This window comes from Balaenoptera musculus, chromosome 10 (assembly GCF_009873245.2).
Source record: "Balaenoptera musculus isolate JJ_BM4_2016_0621 chromosome 10, mBalMus1.pri.v3, whole genome shotgun sequence".
Classification (NCBI taxonomy): domain Eukaryota; kingdom Metazoa; phylum Chordata; class Mammalia; order Artiodactyla; family Balaenopteridae; genus Balaenoptera; species Balaenoptera musculus.
Window position 1 is genome coordinate 98390244 of NC_045794.1, and position 20923 is coordinate 98411166.

Consider the following 20923-nt stretch of genomic DNA (forward strand, 5'->3'; position numbering starts at 1 on the left):
AAACAGCTTCCCATTGAACTCCACCCTTCAGGAGGAGGTCCAAACCTGAGCTTGGCCTGCAAGGCAGGTCACACAACCTGAAGTCTGACCACCCAGCCTTCCCCCCCTCCACCCTCAGCAGCCCCCTCACACCCCCACGTTCTTTACAACTCCATGCCTCTGCCTGGAGAGCGGCAAAACCACTCCGAAGTCACCTCCCTGAAGGCCAGCTTCTGTGCAGTGTCCTGAGGGCGGTCAGATCCACCCTCCTCTGTCTGCCCCAACTTTGTACACACTCCTATCTGCTACTGTCACAAAGATGGGATTGCTTCTAAGCTCACCTCCTGACTAACAGTCACCTGAATCTCGGGATCCCAGAACTGTGAGGAGAGACAAGCGTCAGGGGCACAGCACACACAGTGGCCAGGGAGGCTCCCTCCGACCCACCTTGCCCAGTTCCCGTCATCGGCATACACTCCTTCCAAACACTCAGCCCGGGAGTGAACTTTAAATAAAAAGCAGGTACTTCGACATAGCAGCCTAATGGAGTTCCCCAGCTCATTACTGACAACTCTGCCGCTCTATCAATATATAAATCACAGACAGGCCTCTGGAAGAAAAGAGCCGACAGATGCCAGTTTCCTGGTCAGAGGAGGGCCCGTGAATACTAGCAAACCTCACGGCAGGTTGTGTAGTTAACTGGATGCCATCCCTGCACGGTGGCGGCAGCCTGGAGTTCACACTTCATCGTGGGCCTTGCCCTCTAACAGCCTCCTCTCCTCACCAATGCCTCTCTGGCGAGCAACTCACCTAGGGAAGCTGACACATGACATCAGGCTTTATGTTCGATGTCAGTGAGGCTGTGCATGTCTGCCTCATCCTCTCCAGTATTCTAAAGAAATGCACTGTGAAATGAGCAAATACCCTTTTCCATGCCTGGAAAGTGAATGATGTCGGCCAATCTCCTTACAGGTATCAGACGTAACATAATAGGAAGACTGGAGGACACACACATATACCACATTTGAGTGGTACCTACTGTATACCATCCTATTACCTCCATGTCTGATTATTCAAAACATCTTTATTATGATGATTCTTTTCATCAGGAATAAACCATTTAACATCTGTGAGGCTTTAAAGTTTAGTATTCTTTTGCTTACACAAGCCTTTTATATAGCTGATACACTGTATTCTGTTAATAAACTGGAAAAAACCAGTCCCTAAAATATTCAGAATCTGGCCAGAAGGCCACAAGAAGTCACTGTTGGATAGTCATGGTCATTGGCACAATCCACACCCAACTCTCAAACCCACCCAGCGGCTCTGGGCCCAGGGAGGGGCCTCTCAGGCTGCAGGAAAAGTCTCATCTGTGAGGACATATTCGACAGAACAAGTCAAATGTTTGGAATTTTCACTTAACATTTATTTCACAAGTTTCTCAAGTGCCACTCAACTGAAAAGTAATCATCTCAATGTACTCTTTAATCAATAAACATTAAACAACTCTGCTCAAAACGCTCAAGTCCCACAAATGTTTCCCTATGAAAAGTATGGCACAAAAAAATAACAAAAACAAAATAAGTAACCTTTTGACAGTCAGGCAGAAAGGTGTTTAGTGATCCAAATTCAGACAAAAAAACAGTCCTTTCAGCAGATGCACAAGTATTTCCTCTGCAAGCGACACATTCTGGGATATTTACACTGCCAAACATAACCAACCACCAAGGAAGCAAAATCTAATGGAAAAACCCCAAGCTGGCAACCAGGAGCCCTGACTCTGGTCCCAGGACAGGCCGCTGGCTGTGTAATGCTACTAAAGTGGTGGACAGGTCTGGTACCCCTTTCTCCATCAGAAGAAGGAATAACCATCACCACCCACGCTGTTCAGAAATATTTTGGGGACAAAAAATGAGAGGTGAAAATGCTTTGGAATGTGTCTTCCATAAATACAAGTCATCATTATTATCAGCTCAAAGATGACCAGGAAAATAGGATTACAGAATATCAGAGGTGAGAGGGAGCTTAGAGATGGGATGATCCAGGAATTCCTAATCTGGGGTCCAGGCCTCTGACGCTGTCCACAAGTGTGCTTTCTGGGAAGAAGTCCATAGTTGTTATCAGATTCTCAAAAGGTTAAGAACCTCTAAGGCTCTCCTTTTACAAACATGAAAACTGAGACCATAAGATACACGATTGTCCTAGGCCTCAGGGTTAGTCAGGAAAAGGCTGGACAGAGCCCAGGGTTCCTAGTCTCCACCTATGCTCCTCCCCCTCTACTATCCCACATACCAGGGAGGAAAAAAGTCACATAAAGCTCATATAGCTAAATAAATAAATTAAAAACAAAAAAAAAGGGACTTCCCTGGTGGCGCAGTGGTTAAGAATCCACCTGCCAATGTAGGGGACACGGGTTAGAGCCCTGGTCCAGGAAGATCCCACATGCCACGGAGCAACTAAGCCCATGAGCCACAACTACTGAGCCTGTGCTTTAGAGCCCGTGCCCTGCAACAAAGAGAAGCCACCGCAGTGAGAAGCCCGCGCGCCGCAACGAAGAGTAGCCCCCACTCACCACAACTAGAGAAAGCCTGCGAGCAGCAACGAAGACCCAACGCAGCCAAAAATAAATTTAAAAAAAAAAACAACCACACACGTGGTTTCTAAAGTTATGGCAAAATTTCCATCCTTTTTTTTTTTTCTTAATGCTTCTGAGGCCTTTGATTGTTGAGATAGCGTTTTATTCATTCTATATTCTCATATGTTGTTCTTTCAGTGCCTAATGTCAGGAAACACTCAGATGATGTTTTAATATTGAAAATAAAGATTTTATTCTAGGAAACAAGAAAACTAGACTACATGATGCTCTGTTTTATTAAGCAAACAGATAAACATACAATCATGGGAATGACTACAAACTAGTATATAACATAAGTAAGGAGTTTTTGTTATTTTGTGTTTTTAATCAAAATACCAAAGCTTGTGCTCTTAGATGGCCACTGTCCCTCAAATAGCTACCTTTGGAACCACACATACGCCAAGAATGTTGCATTGTGCAGAATACTCTGAGACTTCTTCTTTTAACACTGCCTCCAGTCAGCATAGCATAATCGTCTGAATACCACCAGTCTCAAGGAACTCCTACACAGCCATCCCAGGGCCCACTACTGGGCCCATCAGGAACCAGGTTTCAGGCACTGACATGCTTTCAGGTATGCGAAGGATCACTGCCAGGGCCATAAAGTAAGGTCTCTACCTGTGGAATGCACACTGACGGACTTCGTAACTAAGGCACTGCTGCGCTGCCTTCAGGTATGCAGCTGCACTTCCAAACAATCTCAATTGGAAAAAAACTGAGCCAGCACTATCGCTCATGTGAACGTGGTCATTACCCAAATAATCTACAGGGTGGCCTCCACAAAGTCACCAGTACAATGTGATGGCAGATAAGGCAGGCCCGAGTCAGATGGGAGGTGCAGGTAAGGGTAGCCAGAGAGCACTTGGTAAAAGCTATCATGATCTCTAAGCACAAGGTGCCATTACCATTATTAAGGAATCTGTGCCACCTTTTTGATATTCCATAACATCCTGGAATCAGCTGTGACCTGGTCAGAAGAAGGAAACCTGAGCACCAGGCCCTTAACTTGGTCTGCACAGACTTTCAAGTGAATAATAAGAAATGAAAAAATGTAAGGACAAATGCCCCTCATCTCCCACCCCAGAAATTGCCTGGCCATCAGAGATCTGGACTGGGCATCCACGACTGGGGAAAGACAACTTTATCTCCCAGCAACAAGCCATGTTCAAAACCTAGATATTGGGACTTCCCTGGTGGTCCAGTGGTTAAGACTCCACCTTCCAATGCAGGGGACATGGGTTCGATCCCTGGTTGGGGAACTAAGATCCCACATGCCGCAGGGCAACTGAGCCCGCGTGCCCAACTAAGACCTGACACAAATAAATAAATGAATTAATTAATTCATTCATTTTTAAAAATCAACACGCTTTATAAAAAAGGACATGGAGTATTTATTTAAAAAAAACAGAGACAGCTTTCTATATATGCCTGCTTTTAGATCATTTAAATATTATGACCTATATCTTATACATTTGAGACTAAAAGTAATAAAGTTTCAGTTCCCCAACAGCATGAGCTAAGAATGATATTTCCATTCAAATGAATTTTTATTCTTCTCCAAAAAAGTGAATTAAGAGTGCAGACCTAATCACTCATCTATTCCTCTGTGTTACGTTACTTTCCCAAGTAATAAATATCATCAGCCTAATGGCCAGTTTCTTTAAAGCTTCAAGACAATTGTCAAAAGAAAAACACACCACAGAAAAGTTTTTGATGTAGTGGTCTCATATCTCAACTAACATAACCTCACCAAGGAGACTGTGAAACTCTAGAATTAAGTTTAAGTGCACACAGATTATTGTTTCCCATGTGAATCAAGAGAAACCCCAGTTGCACTGGCTCCCATTCAATGCCTCTATGGGGAGGCTGTAGACAGGCTTGTGAATCAAGTGGAATAAGAACTTTCATGCAAGAAGGGGAGGGCTGGCATTCAACCGAGCGCACCTGGTTGGCTCCCTTGCCCTGGGTTAAAACAGAACTTCAGCATATTGGGATAACTGGAGAGGAAGGAACTGCAGAGAAGGGAAGGAATTGGTGTGAGCTCACCGCCTGTAGCCCAGGTTTAAATCCTTTGAGCTGGCCTCCTGATTTTCATCAGGACAGCCAGGGCGTGTTTGGTAAACGGAGTAATGAGTAGCCGTGGAGACTCTGAGCAGCCAACCCTCCTTAACCACAGAAACACAGGACAGTTGGGGTAAAGGAGAGAAGACAAGACCCAGGAATGGTGCACAGACCCCACCTGAAGGCCACCTTCCCTCAGGCACCCAACCCGAGAGCAGCATCCTCAAAGGCTGCAGCTGTGTGGGACTCCCGGCGACAGCACAACTCGCTGCCCTGACCAACTCCTCTGAAAAGAAAACCAGCCTTCCCAGGTGGAGCTGAAACCCAACAAGCCACTGAAATCGAGCAGCAGCAGAAATCACTACCTCTCCAATCCCAGGCCTCTCCGGATGCCCCAGCAGGCTGGCAACTCACGTTTCTAAAAATGACGGTCTGGGAAAACTCCGAGGGGCAACAGGGCAAACACCCCCAGCCTCTCCTGCCTGTTCCCCCAGCCCTAGGACCTGCTCGCAAAGAAGGGCTTGCCATCCCCCCGCCCCACAGAACCAGAAGAGGGACAGGGAGGGTGGGAAGAAAGGAAATGGAGGACGGTCATCAAAGCGCCCCAAATAAGCGCATCCGCATATGTGTCCCGCCTGCTCTGGCCGCCCCCTCCCCTCCAGGCCACCCTCGGGCCCAGCCCTGCCCTCCAACCGGCGCCTACCGGGCCCCCTCTCCTCCGGCGCGGCTCCCCGAGCCGCCCGCGCTTCCCCCAAGGAACCCCTGCACCCCTCGGCTTCCCCGCGTCCCCTCCCCAAGTCTCTCCTAAAGTCGTCCGTCCCCCCTTCTGCAGCAGCGCTCTTGCCTCCGCGGGCCCCGCTCCCCAACTTCTCTCTCCAGCAAGCCCTCAACCCGAGAACTCGTCCTCTCCTCTGTGGCGCCCCCGCACCAACCCCGCACCCCTCGGCCCCCAGCTTTCCTCAAGCCCAGCCCACCCGCCCTCCGGAGGCCCCTCGACGTCCTCTCTGGCGCCCCCCTCGGCCCCCGGACGCCCCTCGGCGCCCGCGGTGGCCCCAGAACACACCCCCTCCCACAGCGACAGGAAGTTCGCGCGCCGCCGGCGCGGCCCCAGAGGCTGCCCTCTGGCGCGGAGCGCGGCCCCAGCGTGGCGGCCTGACAGGGCGCTGGCCCGGCCGCCAACCAGCGCCCCGCGTCCGCCCGCGGCGCCCCAACCGTCGCGGCGTGCCCCTCACCTTGGCCGCCGCTCGCCTCCCGACACGCCGTGGACCCCTGTCTGGCCGCGACCGCGTCTTCAGCCCCGGATCCGGCTCCGGCCCCGGCCCGGCTCCCGCTCTCGCTCTGGCCGAACTGCCCGGCCCTGCCCTGCCCCGCCGCGGCCGCTTCTGCCGCCAGCCCCGAGCGCCCCGCCCCCGCCGCGCCCGCTGTGCTCGCGCCACTGGCTGCTGGGAGCCGTGCCCCGCCCCAAAGCCCCTTCGGCGTCCCTGATTGGGCCAGAGCTGTGAGGAGGCGGCACGCCCCCTAGCGCGCCAAAGGGACCTCCCCTGGGCGTCATTGGTGACTACCTCTGTCAATCAAAGTGGGAGAGCCTACTTAAAGGAGGAGAGGGCAGCTAGGGTCACTTTCCTCGAGTCGCTCAGAGGCTGAGGTCCGCAGGACCTACTCCCTGGAGCCAGTGTTTCGGCTTTGCGGGCGCCCAGAGGTGGGGACCGCGGGAGGGTAGCACCGCACTTAACTGGGAATTCAGGGAAGGTAGTGTTTCTGAAAGTTTTCTCCCGTAAGGCACTCACAGAAGCCAATGTCATCAGGGCTTCCTCAGATTCACTTGAGCCGGCTTAGTTTAAGCAAGACGGAGAGCGGTGTGTGTGTGCGCGCGCGCGCATGTGCACAGAGCCCACGAGAGGGTTTGGGGAACCGATGCCAGGTAACTTGCCGGGGTGCTGGGGGGCGGGGCGGCCCGGAGTAAATAAATAAATGTCAGAGCCAGGATTAGAAACCCTGGTCAGCCAGACCCCAGGCCTGAAGTGGATCCACATCACCACCTTGAAAATAATCACGACGATGGTGCAGCAATATGGAAAAACGCTTAAACTAAAATGTTAAAAGGAAAAGCCAGATACGAAATGGCGGGGACTCTAAAACTGCTACTACATTTGCACAAGGACCAGAAACAGAGTGGTTTTTCCCTTTTTAAGTATTTGTTCTGTTGCAATGTGCTTGTGATAATAATAATTGAGAAAGAGGAAAAAGAAAGGGACCACCTGCTTTGTGACCACCTCGAGGGGTGGGGTAGGGAGGGTGGGAGGGAGACGCAAGAGGGAGGGGATATGGGGATATATGTATTCACTTTGCTATACAGCAGAAACTAACACACCAGTGTAAAGCAATTATACTCCAATAAAGATGTTAAAAAAAAATAAAATCAAGACAAAAAAAAAAGGATCCATACAGTCTAAAGAGAAAGGGGGAGGGGAGGTGGGGGAGGGATGGATTGGGAGTTTGGGGTTAGCAGATACAAACTATTATATATAAGATGGATAAACAACAAGGCCCTACTGTATAGCACAGGGAACTATATTCAATATCCTGTGATAAATCATAACAGAAAAGAATATGGAAAAGAATGTATATATGTGTAAAACTGAATCACTCTGATGTACAGCAGAAATTAACACAACATTGTAAATCAACTATACTTCGATGAAAATAATAATAATAATAAAAGAGATACAATTGACATATATATTTTAAAAAAGCACTACCATGCTGTGCCAGGACCAGCTACTACCAAGAACTCCCTGCCATTCTCCAGGACTCAGCCCTCAGGGACCACTCTGCCACCCAAAACACCTCTGGACCATGTGTGCAGAACCCAGTCATCAGCTGGGGTCTCCCAGACCTCTGAGATCTGGGGAAATTCCAGGTGCACTGCTTTTCCAGGCCCTGTGAAGATCCAGAGTCTCCCCATGGTTTCCGAACAAGTGCGTCACCTCTGCCTCCAGCCTCCTGCTCTTTCCCACATGTTCGCTGGTCCTTGCCATCATCCCCGTCTCCATTTGCACACACACTCACATAATCCCCCGTCACGCCGACCACTGGAGAAGCTAGCAGGGGTTCCTGCAGACTGGACCCCACAGGGAGGCATCCAGCCTGGCACTAGTGGCCTGGCAACATGAGACACCTCCTGAGCCCTTTTGGCCTCTTGGCCCTGAGGTCACTACCTGGCTACGTGACCCAGGCAGCGCTCTGGCCTCTGCACACAGGCTCCCTTCTCTTCTCTCCCCTTCCTTCCGAAGACAAAAACAAAATTCCTCTCATTTCTTTCACCAGAACTCTGACACTTGCTCAGCTCTTTGAGTCTCGTCTCTGTTCCAGCAGCTTATCAGGCTGTTTTTCCAAAGAGAGCGCCCCTTTCCCAGCTGTGAGCATCCCAACTTTGACCCCCACAAACATTTCACAGTGTTGCACCCAGCCTCCTCCCGTCAGATCCAAACAGGCCTGGAGCCCAATCCTGCCTCTGCTCTTCCCCCACTGAGGGGCCTTGGGCAAGTCGCTGCAGCTCTGTGCATCTCTGTGTCCCAATCTGTAACACGGGGGTGATGACAGAGCCCACCTCACAGGACTGTGGCAAGGAGTAAATGGGGCAAATCAGGTAAAAGCACGGGAAGCAGCTCTGGATGCAGGCGTGAGTGCTTAGTATCTGAGCGGTTAACGTGGTCACGCTTTGTCAATGTCATTTTGCTCCCTCCTTCTTGCAAAATGTGCTCATTACCTGAGTCTGGGGCAAAGGCTGACTGGTCCTTTATTAGCCATTTCCCACTAAACAGCCAGTATAAACAGACAGCCGATGTTAAAACATACTTTCACAGAGAACAAAACATTCTCCAAAAAATTTAAAACATCCAGATACAGTTCTTGTACAGTGATATACATGTGTCTTCCAAGAAAAAAAAAAAATCAAAATCTGTTACAGATATTCACTTGATCGACAATTACTTCCAATGTTTAGAGACTGTGCAGGGCAAGGGATGGGGTGGATTGAGGGAGGGACGGACCTGGGTCCTGTTTGTGCTCCTGGGAAGACTCAGCAAGGACGTAGAGTCTAAAAGAGGCCTCCTCGATGAGTGACCGCAGTGATCCCTGGAGGGTGACAATATTGAAGGCAGTGATATTTAACTGAGCCAAAGTGGATGGAAAGGATGCGGGCAAAGGCCCAGAGACAAGAAATCCTGCTGTCCAGGGAGACAGGAGGGTTCTGCTTGGCTGGAGAATGCAGCTGAGCAGTGAGTAGCCGTGTGATGCTGACAATCTGCTTTGCCACTCCAGGTCTCAGTTTTCTCAGCTGTAAAATGGGTATAATCACACAGTCTAACGCTTAGAGAAACTGCAAGGATTCTTGAGATCACACCTGTGATGCTCTTAGGACACAGCTGGCACAGCCAGAGGTTGTTGAGTGTTTTCCAAGGACCTATTTGCATTTTGTAAAAGTGCTCTTTTTAAAAATTTGTGATTAAAAAAAGAACACGGGCCCAAGAACATGCTCTCTGCACCAACTGTTAATATTCTGGAGACATCAAAGTGTTAACTGTTGAGGCCGGAGGAACACATTTCTGAATATACCTTGGAATGAAGCTCTCCTCTGCCAAGTCATGTAAAGATCTGAATTCCATATAAATGTGTCCTTGATTAGGAGGCAATTACCCCAGCCTTTCTTGGTTTGCTTTGTTTTGCTCCATGCTGGCCTGTACGCGTCTGCTCACATAAAATTGTACCAGCAAGTACACGGCTCCACTCACATGCGCCACGCTCAACTCAACACCACTGGGCAAGACCCCTGGGCCTGGAGGCTGCTCCCTCCCAAAGTCAGCAAGATATGGTCACGTCGTCTGGGTCGCGTTTCCCAAAGTGGGCATCTCCAGGATGCCCTGCATTGGGATCACCCCATTTTCCACAAGCCTCAGTTGGTTCTTATGCCTCACACAGTTTGAAGCTCTATTCCTGACACTGACAGATACCCTAACTTTTACTAAGTGGAAAAGCTCATTTGGGGAGTTCAGGGTTACAGTGTTGCCATTGGTGCCAAAGTGGAACAAGTATCAACAATGAGACAAATAGGTTCAAGTTGAGTGTTTTGAAACTTTGAATGAAGGCCTGGCAATGCCCAGACTTTATGTGATACATTGTATTTTCTACCATGTGATAAAGATATAAACTCCCTCAGGAACTCCTTCCTTGAGGCCCTGAATTTCAGGAGGATGAGGAGGTCCTGAACACCACAGTGATTCCATTCTGAATCCGAAGTATCATCTTACCCTTTTTCAGGCTCCCAGATCAGATAAATTGAAGGTCATCCTGTGATTGTAAAGCAAGATTTTGTTTTACAGTGTTGTCATGTGCATCTATTCCGGTGAACCCAGATTTCCTTGATACAAAATAAAATTAGATACTGAAGTTAATTGTTTTTAAAAACTGGAACAGTCGTGCCTCCCTGGTGGCGCAGTGGTTAAGAATCCGCCTGCCAATGCAGGGGACACAGGTTCGAGCCCTGGTCCGGGAAGATCCCACATGCCATGGAGCAACTAAGCCCGTGCCCCACAACTACGGAGCCCGCGTGCCACAACTATGAAGCCCACGTGCCACAGCTACTGAAGCCTGCGCGCCTAGAGCCCATGCTCCGCAACAAGAGAGGCCACCGCAATGAGAAGCCTGTGCACCACAACGAGGAGTAGCCCCCGCTCGCTGCAACTAGAGGAAGCCCACGCACAGCAACAAAGACCCAACGCAGCCAAAAAATAAATAAATGAAAAAAATCTATAAAAAACAAAACAAAACAAAAAGAACTGGAGCAGTCTCAAACTGTGTATTCATCAAAAAAGTAACATTGCTCTTATTATTGGTTAATTTTATAATATTGGTTCATTTAAAATATGTAAATGTTATGAACTTGAACTTTTAAAAGAAGTTGTACACCAACACTTACATTATAAAATAAATGTACACCAATAAAATGCTGCTACTGATTACATGTAGGATGTCATGGAAAGACTCCCACAATTAAAAACATAAAGAGGTTTTGAAACCACAGTTAGAGACAGTGGGGAGCCCTCAAGGACTGCTCTTGGCCCCCAGACCAGCTATTACCAAAGGTTCTGCTGACCAAGAGTGACCTTCATCCGTGTGTCCATGCCTGACTTGTTGAATCACCATCTGTGAACACCGGACAGGGGTTCTGCCTTGGGGGCGTCCACATCTCGCCTGGGTTGGGCGTGGGCACTTCCAGGTGGGTGGGACTTGGGCCCCCTCCTCAGCCAGGGCTCGGGATTATATGTGGCTCAATGTTACTGTCACAGCAGGAGTACAAGAAGCAGCGCTGGAGGTCAAGCTTCCACCCCAACTATTGGTTAAATATTTAGTTAGGTCCTGGTCACTTCCTGGTGTCAGAGGAAAGGAGGAGAAGCCTGAGGGCCACAGGCCCAGTTTTATCCTTTGCAAAAAAGAATCCCCCCCCGCCCCCCGCCAACAATTAGGGAAACCTAGGACTCAGGCAAAGGCTCAGGGGTTCCTTGTTCTTTTTTTGCTTTGTTTTTGTTTTTGTAGAGCAGTTTTAGGTTCACAGGTTTGGACACGTCACCTCCCTTCCCAGCCTCAATGTCCTCATCTGGACAGGGGAACAGCAGCTCACCACCCGCCCGGGGCGGGGTGGGGCATGGAGGAATTAAACATGCTAATGGATGAAAAGGATTTTGCATGGTGCCCAGCGCACAGCAGGCGCTCGCCCGACCGATGCTGATGTTGGTGTTGGCCCAAACCATCAAGCGCCTCCTTGGGACTTCCCTGGTGGCACAGTGGGTAAGACTCCGCGCTCCCAATGCAGGGGGCCCGGGTTCGATCCCTGGTCAGGGAACTAGATCCCACATGCATGCTGCAACTAAGGAGCCCACATGCCCCAGCTAAGGAGCCCACCTGCCACAACTAAGACCCGGTGCAACCAAGTAAATAAATAATAATTAAAAAAAAAAAAAAAAGACTCTGTGCTTCCACTGAAGGGGGCAGGGGTTTGATCCCTGGTGGGGGAACTAAATCCCACGTGGCGCGCAGTGCGGAGGTGGAGCCGGGAGCCCCTCCTCATCTGTAAAGGGGAGGGCAGGCAGGGGAGGGGCCTGGCAGGGCCCAGGGGACGTGCCCGCTCCCGTTCCCTCTCCCTCTCCTGCACCCCCTGCCCCACAAGAAGCAGAGCCACGGGGCGCTGCTCCCAAAAGCAGGCATGGTCCAGGGAAGGTGGACTTCCAGCCCAAGTGAGTGCCAGATTCACTGGCGTCATCACCCACGAAGGAATGTGGGCACCATCCCTCCGGATCACCAGCCGCCCCACCCTGCTGCCTGTGTTCCCACTCCCGCAGACCTCTGCTCTCCCCAGGCCCAGTTCCTGCCCCCGCCTGGTCTCCCTGTGCACCCTTCTCCCTCTGTGGGAGCCTCCGACCAAGTCTGAGATCCGTCAGAATCCACCCTCCCATCCAGACAGCCCCACTGTGGGCAGGGGGCTGGGGAGGCCAACTCCACGTCAAGCTCAAGAAATTCCTGTGCCCTGTGGACTGCCCACGGTCACCCACTCTCTCCTCTCTCTGGGTCCGGGCAGCAGATGGTAGAGCCACACCAGAGCCTGCCAGGGTAGGTCACGGATGGTTTTGAACCATCTGAACTGGAGCTGTGTATGCCGCGTGGCAGGTGCTCAGAAGTGTGTGTGACGAAGGACTATTCCTTTTCCTCTCCAGGAGCATGAATGATGGACAGTAGTTCAGAATGGGGAGTCAGCAGGGTAACAGGCGGAGGGGCGGCATTTCACATTGGAGTGCAGTACTGGGCAGGGGGTGGGGTGGGTGGGAGAGATTGGCGGAGGAAGCTGTTTGGGGGCCACAGAACATCAAAGCCAGAGACCCCAGAGGGTGACCAGGTGAGTCCTTCCCTGCGTCTAAGGTGAGGAGGTGGAAGTCCAGGGAAGTCAGGTGAGTTACCAGAGGTTTTCCAGCCACCAGGGCCAGAGACCCTCGCAAAGCAGGGCCTCCTGGCTCCTTCTCCTGTGTTCCTTACTTCCCCACAGCAATCCCCCCTTTCCCTCCAACACAGCAGACATGTGATGCCGGGTATCGAGCTGGGCAGGAATGAAGAACACGCATTCCCCACTTTCCAGCAAGTAATGCTGGTGGGGGCCAGAGGAGGCGGCTGTGAGCAGTGATGGTGAGGGGCCCAGGCAGTGCCCTGGGGACGGGGTCCCGGAGGGCTCCTGAGAAAAGCAGAGTTTGAGTAGATTCCGGAAGACTCACAGGGCAGGACTTGGGAGGATGGGTCTGAGGGGCAGGTAATGGGAGCAGTGGGAGTTGGGGCGGCGGGTTGCGGGGGGGGGGTCAGTCAGCCCAACGTGGAGCACAGGCTGATTCCTCAAGGCTGTAGGCAAACATCCCTCCTTATGGTTTGAGACCAAGGGCAGGGGCGGCCAGCCGAGGGCACGCTCCAGGGAGCTGTCCTCTGGGTGTCTGGGTCCTGGCAGCTCCTGGGGGGCTGGGGGGCGAAGGGCCGAGGCTGCTTCCGGCTGTCCCTCCAGCAGGCTCAGACACGCCCTTCCTGTTGTGACAACTCTGTCCTCTGTGCAACTGGTTCTAGCCCATGGCTTGGGTTTCAGATTTCGGCCCATGCACTCTTTGAGGCTGATGGGAGTATCTGTGGACCCTGGGGAAAGCCAGCCCGCCAAGCCAGGCCTGGCTTCATTACAGCTCACAGCTTTCTTGTTGCGCCCAGAGAGTGGGGTCCCTGGGCCAGGCACTCCCGGGGACCAGGCCTGGGAGACTGCCGCTACTCACTCATTCAGGCAGCCTTCACCCTGCACCTGCTGGGACAGATCACCTGCTGGGTGTCCACGGAGGGCCCAAGGGGCTGAACTGGCCCTGGCTTCTCCCAGGCCCCAATAACAATCACATTCGCCACCCAAATGACCCCCTTCCATGGCGACAGGCCCCAGGATGGTGCTTTATACAAGAGAACTCCTGCTTCCTCACGACAAGTCCTCTTTGCACTTGGGGAAACTGAGGCTCGGAGGGGTAAAGTGACTTGTCCAAGGTCATAGGCTCTTGTCTGGCTCCAAAGCCATACCCTTTGCACTACCCCACACCACGCTGAGTCTCCCAGTAGAGAGGGCACGGGGAGAGCGGAGGCCATGTCACTCGTCAGTGTCCCCTGGCCTGGGGGCCTCCCTGAGCACTGGCCTTGGAGCCTGGCCCGATGTCGGGCACTGTTTCCAGGCACTTGCTCTGTGGTCTCCGCACCCTCTCCCACTTCCTTGCTCTGCTGTCCCCCACTCACCTGCTAATGTGCCCTCAGTTTACGGAAAAATTGATTAGAAAGTACAGAGTTCCCACCTACCCACATCCCCCCCGACAATAGTTTCCCCTATTATTTACGTCCACATTAGTGTGGTGCATTTGTTATAATTGAGGAACCAATATTAATACGCTATTATTAACTAAAGTTCAGAGTTTGCATTAGGCTTCATGTTTTGTGCTGCACATTCTTTGGCTTTTGACCAGTGCATAATGATGTGTGTCCATCCTTATTATATCCTACAGAATAGTTCCATTGCCCTAAAATCCCCCTGTGCTTCACCTATTCAGCCCTCTCCCCACCCCAACCCCTGGCAACCACTGATCCTTTTACTGTCTCCATAGTTTTGCCTTTTCCAGAATGTCGTAGAGCTGGAGTCATACAGTCTGTTACATTTTCGGAGTGGCTTCTCTACTTAGCAATATGCATATAAGTTTCCTCCACATCTTATTGTGGCTTGATAGCTCATTTCTTTTTATCTCTGATAATATTCCATTGCCAGAATGTACCACAGTTTATTTATGCATTCAGCCACTGAAGGACATCTTTGTGGCTTCCAAGTTTGGGCAATTAAGCATAGAACAGCTATAAACATTCTTGAGCAGGTTTTTGTGTGGACAGAAGTTCTCATTTAGGTAAATACCAAGGAATGGTGATTTTTTTTTCAGCTTTGTATTTACAGGCTTTTGTGTCATAGAACTGTGAGATCAGAAAAAGCACCTATGAGAAATTTGGATAAATATGTGTGGAGTTATATGAAAATGTTTGAGGCCACCAGAACCATACTCAAGCTGGGGGGGAAAAGTGAGGATGATTTAGTGGGAGGAGAGAGAGGTGAGAGGTGAGAGTGAGTTCACTTGTGTGGAACTGAAAAGTCAAGGGCAGGCAGAGAAGAGTGGCAGGTGCTGGGTCAGAAGATGGTTTAAAGACTCAAGGACGTGGTCGTTTAACTGGGCCTCAGGAATGGGCAGGATTTCAGCAGGTGGGGGAGGGGAGGGGAGGATGCCAGGTTGTGGGAACAGCAGGATCTGTGGTCTTGAGGCGGGCATGGGGCATGAATGGCTGGGAAGCGGGATGCCTGCAGGTTCCACCGCACCTGTAAGTAGGAAACTTGCTCCAGGCCAAATGACAGGCATTTCCAGGTACGGGAGCTGAGGCTCCAAGAACGCTTCCAAGCTGAAGGGATTCCTGGGCGGCCAGTTCACTGAAATTTTCCATTTGTCCTCCTGTTTCCTTGCTTTCTCAAAGCCTTTCTGTTTGGGCTCACTCGCCTGGAGGCATGGGACACAGCACCCTCCGGGCAGGAAGTGAGTGTAATGTAACCATGACACCCCCCCCAGCCCAGTTTTTATGGCTGTGACTCAGCCCTCACCCAGCCCAGGGCTCTGTCCTTTCCCCCTCCCCTGGCACTCGCACACACGTTCCCACTCCCCAGCTGGGCTGCTCTCCTCCGCAAGCCAGCTGTTGGGACCTGGAGACTGCTGCCCAGGGGACAGTGGGAATAGAGAAGGTGGACCCACAACAGAGCTTTGTGATCACTGCTGCTAAAAATAGCAGGACAGCAGGACTTCCCCGGCGGTCCAGCGGTTAAGACTCCACGCTCCCCAATGCAGGGGGCATGGGTTCGATCCCTGGTTGGGGAACTAAGATCCCGCATGCTGCACGGTGCGGCCAAATAAAGTTAATATATTTTAAAAATAAAAATAAATAAAAATAAAAATAGCAGGACAGCAACCAGGGCAGCCCAGACCCAGGTGCACAAGCTCGGCCACTGCCTCTTCCCAGCTGGCAGGTGAGGATGGCAATCACCCTCATGTCATCATGCACACTTTGGAGACAAGGAAACAGACTCAGAGACGTGATGGAGTGGACCCCACACAGACAGTCAGTGGACAAGGGTTCTCCCGGGACTCAGATTCCAGAGTCAGGCTTTGAAATCAGAGATTTATTGAGCACCTACTATCCACTGGCCACTGTTCTGGGTGCTGTGGTGAATGAGATGACAAGTCCCTGTCCTTGTGGGGCAGATCCCCTGGGGCAGAGGGGGAGAGGGATACTCCACAAATCAGCAAGTGAACAGAAAATTTGCTCGCAGGGCCCTAGAACTTGGCCCGTCCTCTCCCCGCCAGCGGTGCTAGGCTGGCACAGGCAAGCTGATCTCTTTCCTCCCCATGCCCTGAAATGACTCTTCCCCTTAAGCCCCAGATGAAAATTCTAGGTCACCTCTGAACATTGGGACAGCACATGCCTTCAGCTCAGGGAACTCCTAGAGGCTCAGAGGCAGAGAGGCCCTACCAGCCACCTGTGCCAGTCTTATCCGTGATGGATGCCCTCTACCGCACCCCTGGGAGTGGTACCCTCCCTGAGATGCGAGGCTCATAAGATGACCCATTCTGCACCCAAGCAATGCTACCAAGAAAGGGCCCCCTTACACCAAGCCAACATCTACCGTCCCACTTCTGCCCTCTGCTCCTGGGTCTGCCTTCTGAAACACCCCGACTACATATTATTCCTCTTCACCTAACAGCCCCTCAATTTTTTTTAATTTTTTAATTTTTTTGGCCATGCCGCACAGCTTGCGGGATCTTAGTTCCCTAACCAGGGATTCAACCCGGGCCACTGCAGTGAAAGCATGAGTCCTAACCACTGGACCACCAGGGAACTCCTGGCCCTTCCATATTTTGTGTCACCCCTAAATCTTCTCTTCTTGAGACTAAATTTCTTCCAGTTTTAAACCATTCCTCACACACCGTTTGATCTTGCTCTGACTTGTCACTGCCGCCAGTGTCTGCTGCTCTAACACTGTCCGGAAGTGCTTCACACAGTGACCACTGAGGGCCCCAGCCACGCAGGACAAATGCCAGCCCGCCCAGGTCTTCCTTACCTCAGCCTGGGGGTGCGTGGCCATGACCCTGGGGCAGCAGGAGTCACACAGGTGAGGGCGAGGACCATCACAAATGAGCAGGCACCTTAGACTCCTTCAGTCAGTCATTCAACTGTCATCCATCAGGTGCGTGCCATACTCTGGATCGGGCCAAGCAGAGGTTGTGGTGCCCTCACAGAGTTGATGGTTTTGTGGGGGAGAAAGTAAAAAAGCAGGTAAATACCTAAGATAACTTCAGATAGCGATCAATGCTTTGAAGAAAGCCAGAGAAGATGATAAGACATTGGGCTGGAAGGATGATCAGGAAAGCTTCTCTGAGAAGATGCCCCAAATGATGAGATGGAGCCGGCCCCGCAGAGATCAAGGGGAAGAGAATTCCACGTAGAGGGGACCGCCAGTGCAAAGGCCCCGAGGCGGTGGTGGGCGTGGCACCCTCAAAGGCCTCTGTGGCTCCAGCAAAAGGAGCAAGGGCAGAAGGGAGAGTGGGCGGTGGGGAGATGAGGCTGGAGTTTGAGTTTATTCTAAATTACAGGGGAAGTTTTCTTGGAGGGCGTTAAGTCTCAGATATGATCTGACTTATGCTTTAAAATTTAAGAGAAAGGAGAGACCAGTGTAGACAAGAGCATCAGGAAAGTCTTCATGGAAGAGTCAATGGAATCTTCTACCAAAGAATAAGAGAAAAGTCACAATCTCCTAGGAGGAATGGAAAATTCACCTCTTTAAAACAGTTTCTCCCAAGAAGACATAGGAATGGTCAATGAACCCGTGAAAAGATGCTCAACATCTTTAGTCATTAGGGAATTGCAAATCATGTGAGATACCATGCCACATCCAAAGGATGGCTATAATTAAAAAGACAAATAATAAGGGCTAGCAAGGATGTAGAGAAATTGGAGCCCTCACACACTGCTGGTTGGAATGGAAAATGGTACACCTGCTTTGGAAAATAGTTTGGCAGTTTCTTAAAAGTAAACATATATTTACCTATGACCTAGCACTCTTAGATATCTACGCAAGACAAATGAAAACATTTGTCCGCCTGAAGACTTATACACAGATGCTCACACAGCATTACTCACAATGGCTAAAAAAGTAAAAACAACTCAAATGTCATCAACTTGGTAATGGGTACATAGAATGTGGTATATCTATCCATATGATGGAATACTATTAGGCAGTAAAAAGAAATGAAATGCTGATACCCACTACAACATGCATGGATCTCAAAAACATGATGCTAAGTGAAAGAAGCTAGCTGCAAAAAAAAAAAAAAGAAGAAGAAGAAGAAGAAAAACTCCACATACTGTAGGATTCCATTTATATGAAACGTCCAAAAAAGACAAATCTATAGAAACAGAAAGTAGATTAGTGGCTGCTGGAAGCTAGAAGTAGGAATAGGGAGTTACTGCAAATGGGCATGAGAGATCTTGTGTGGCCAGTGGAGATGCTGTAAAATCGGATTCTGGTGATCACTGCACAACCCTGTAAATCTGCTAAAGGTCATTGAATCATACACTTAAAATGAGTGTGTTTATGGTGTGTAAACTAGACCTCAATAAAACTGTTCAAGACGATGATTTCTCCTCTAGCACCCTCTGGATTTTATGCTTCATGATGTCAGGGACTGACCCATCTTGTTTAGCAAAGTGTCCCCAGGACCTCGAACAGCTATGGTACACGGTGAGCACCCAGTAAATACCAGTAGAATGAATGAATGAATGAATGAATGAAGCCTATTAAAAGTTATAATTTTCAGTTGGGTGCACAGCCCCTCAGAGCCTCCTTCTCTCTCCTCTCCTCTCCCTCACCTCCCTACTTGAAAGACTTATTCCCCACGGCTGGTCCACTTCCTCTGGGATCTCCCTACCACACTGCGACCCTGCTCTCACCAGGCCCACCATGGCCCCCGGTTGTGAAGTCCCAGAGCCCCTTTCAGGGCTGAGCTCCTGTGACCCCACGCAGCTCTCGTCACACTTTCCTACATCCTGGCTTCCATGAGATGCCGAGCTGAGCTCCTCACTCCTTCCTGCCTGCTCCTTCTCAGCCCCTTCTTGTTGTTCCTTGTGGCCTCCGCCCTCAGGCAATCTCCTGGAGCATCCCTTCCCAGCTCCACGCCAGTGGCCCTCGATTCTATATCACAGTCCAACTTCAGATCCTCAAGTGCCAACGTGACACCCCACAGGAGTGTCCCCAAGATTCCTCAAGCTCAACATCCCTAAAACTAAAGGCATCATCTTCCCCTGAGCCCCACATGAATGGTACCTCCTTCCAGAAAGCTGAGCATCCTTCTTGAGGTCTCTCTCCCCTTCTTCACCCATCCTCCCCCACCAAGTCCTGTTGATGCTACTTCCAAACGCCACTTTTTTCTCCAGGACACCATCATCTATCGTCTGGATGACCATTCTCCCATCTGTTCTCCACACTGTAACCTGAGTGACCTTTTAAAGGTTAAAATTCTTTCAGTTGCAGCCAACTCTCTCTAACTCTGGCTAAAAATAGTGGTGGAGTTACAGGAAGGAGACAGGCAGTGTTCCGTGAAATCGAAGGAAGACCTGAAAGGTCAGGACTAGGGAAAGAAAGTGACCGGACAGCCCCCAGCCTCAGCTTCTGAAGCTCATGGTCCTTCTTTCTGGAACACATCTTCAAGGGGGCTCCACCTCAACAGTTTCTGTGCTGACCCGAGCAGCACAGACATGTCCCCAAGACCCACTTGGGGGATCAAGCTCCTTCCAGACCAGGAGAAATCACCTGTGCCCAGCAGCCAGCCCTCCCATCCCCCAAGCAGATCAGATCGCTCCCCTAATCCTGAGGATCTGTCCAGACACAACACAGAGAGCCAGCCTCTCTCATCCACTGCCCTCCGCCCCTCCAAAACCTCTGCCCGGTCACAGTCAGCTCTTTCCAGGCCCTTCATGGCCCCTCCGAGGGTCCACTTGAGCAGCCTGCCCTCTGGTCTCGCCCACCTCTGGGAATGTTCCTTTCTCATCTCTCTCCCCTTCAGACTGAACTCTGCAGGGCAAGGACTTGCCTGTTTTGCTCAGGGCTGTGCCCCCAGCACCCAGTGCTATCAAATCACTAATGCTCCTTCAATATTGGGTGATTTAATGGAAAAACAGGGAATTCCGCATGCTAAGGAGAAGTTTCTGCCTGGGACAGACTGTGTGTGAGAAGAGTTTGCCTGTCAGTCCAGCTTTCCGGCAGACTTATTTTCATTCTTATTCTGAGTACAAGATTCAGGAACTGAAGCAAACCAGTGACTTTCTCGCTACACAGTTGGTACATGGAAACAATATTATTTCATAGCCATGAATTATAGGCTCTCACTGAACAGCTCCTGGAAAGTACTTTAGTTAACATAACTTTGCCAAGTTTACCTAATTCTGCTTCGAAGGCTCAAACCCCTTTTACACACACGCCCCCTGCTGGTCAACTGAGAATTGCTCCTGGCTCTAAAGATCTGCAACCCGGGGTGCACAAGCCACCTCTTCCACCAACCCTCCCACCCACAATATCCTCCTTAGTCCACAACCTCAGCTCTTCTTTGCTGTGCTTCCCTCCAACCTCTCCCCACCTCGATCATCCTCTGAACCACCCCCAGAGTCTCATCTCTAAGAACACCTCCCTTGTCACTCTACTCCTCAGAAACATTCAATGGCTCCCTAGCGCCAAATTCTTTAGCCTGGCATCCAGGATCCTTCATAATTTGGCCCTGAATCCTCTTTCTGAGATTACCCCCCACAACTCCCCTGCCTCCCATCCAGTTTCCACTCATTCTTTAAGACACAGCTCAAGGAAACCACCCCAGATCACCCAGCCGACCCAGAGCACAGCTGTTGGAGCATATGTTATTCATGCCACTTCTCTGGCACTGAGCCTATACTGTCTTTTTCATTGTTCTTACAAGAAATAGTTTGTGAACTCCTTGAGGGCAGACACCAGGTCTTAAAACTCAAGTGACAGCAAAAAACTAACTAATTAGTTAACTAATGCTGATT

The 20923-nt window shown here is 50.6% G+C and overlaps 1 protein-coding gene across 5 annotated transcripts in view; it reads right to left on the bottom strand.

Moving 5' to 3' along the window:
• PACSIN2 (protein kinase C and casein kinase substrate in neurons 2) overlaps positions 1–6054 on the bottom strand; it is a 136690-nt gene extending 130636 nt beyond the window's left edge. For 4 of the 5 annotated variants that reach the window (XM_036864614.1, XM_036864611.1, XM_036864613.1 and 1 more), the window contains exon 1: positions 5908–6054. The gene's annotated coding sequence lies outside the window, so the exon portion shown is untranslated. The remainder of the gene's footprint in view (positions 1–5907) is intronic. The other variant, XM_036864610.1, reaches the window with a different exon arrangement.
• Between the last annotated feature and the right edge of the window lie 14869 nt (positions 6055–20923).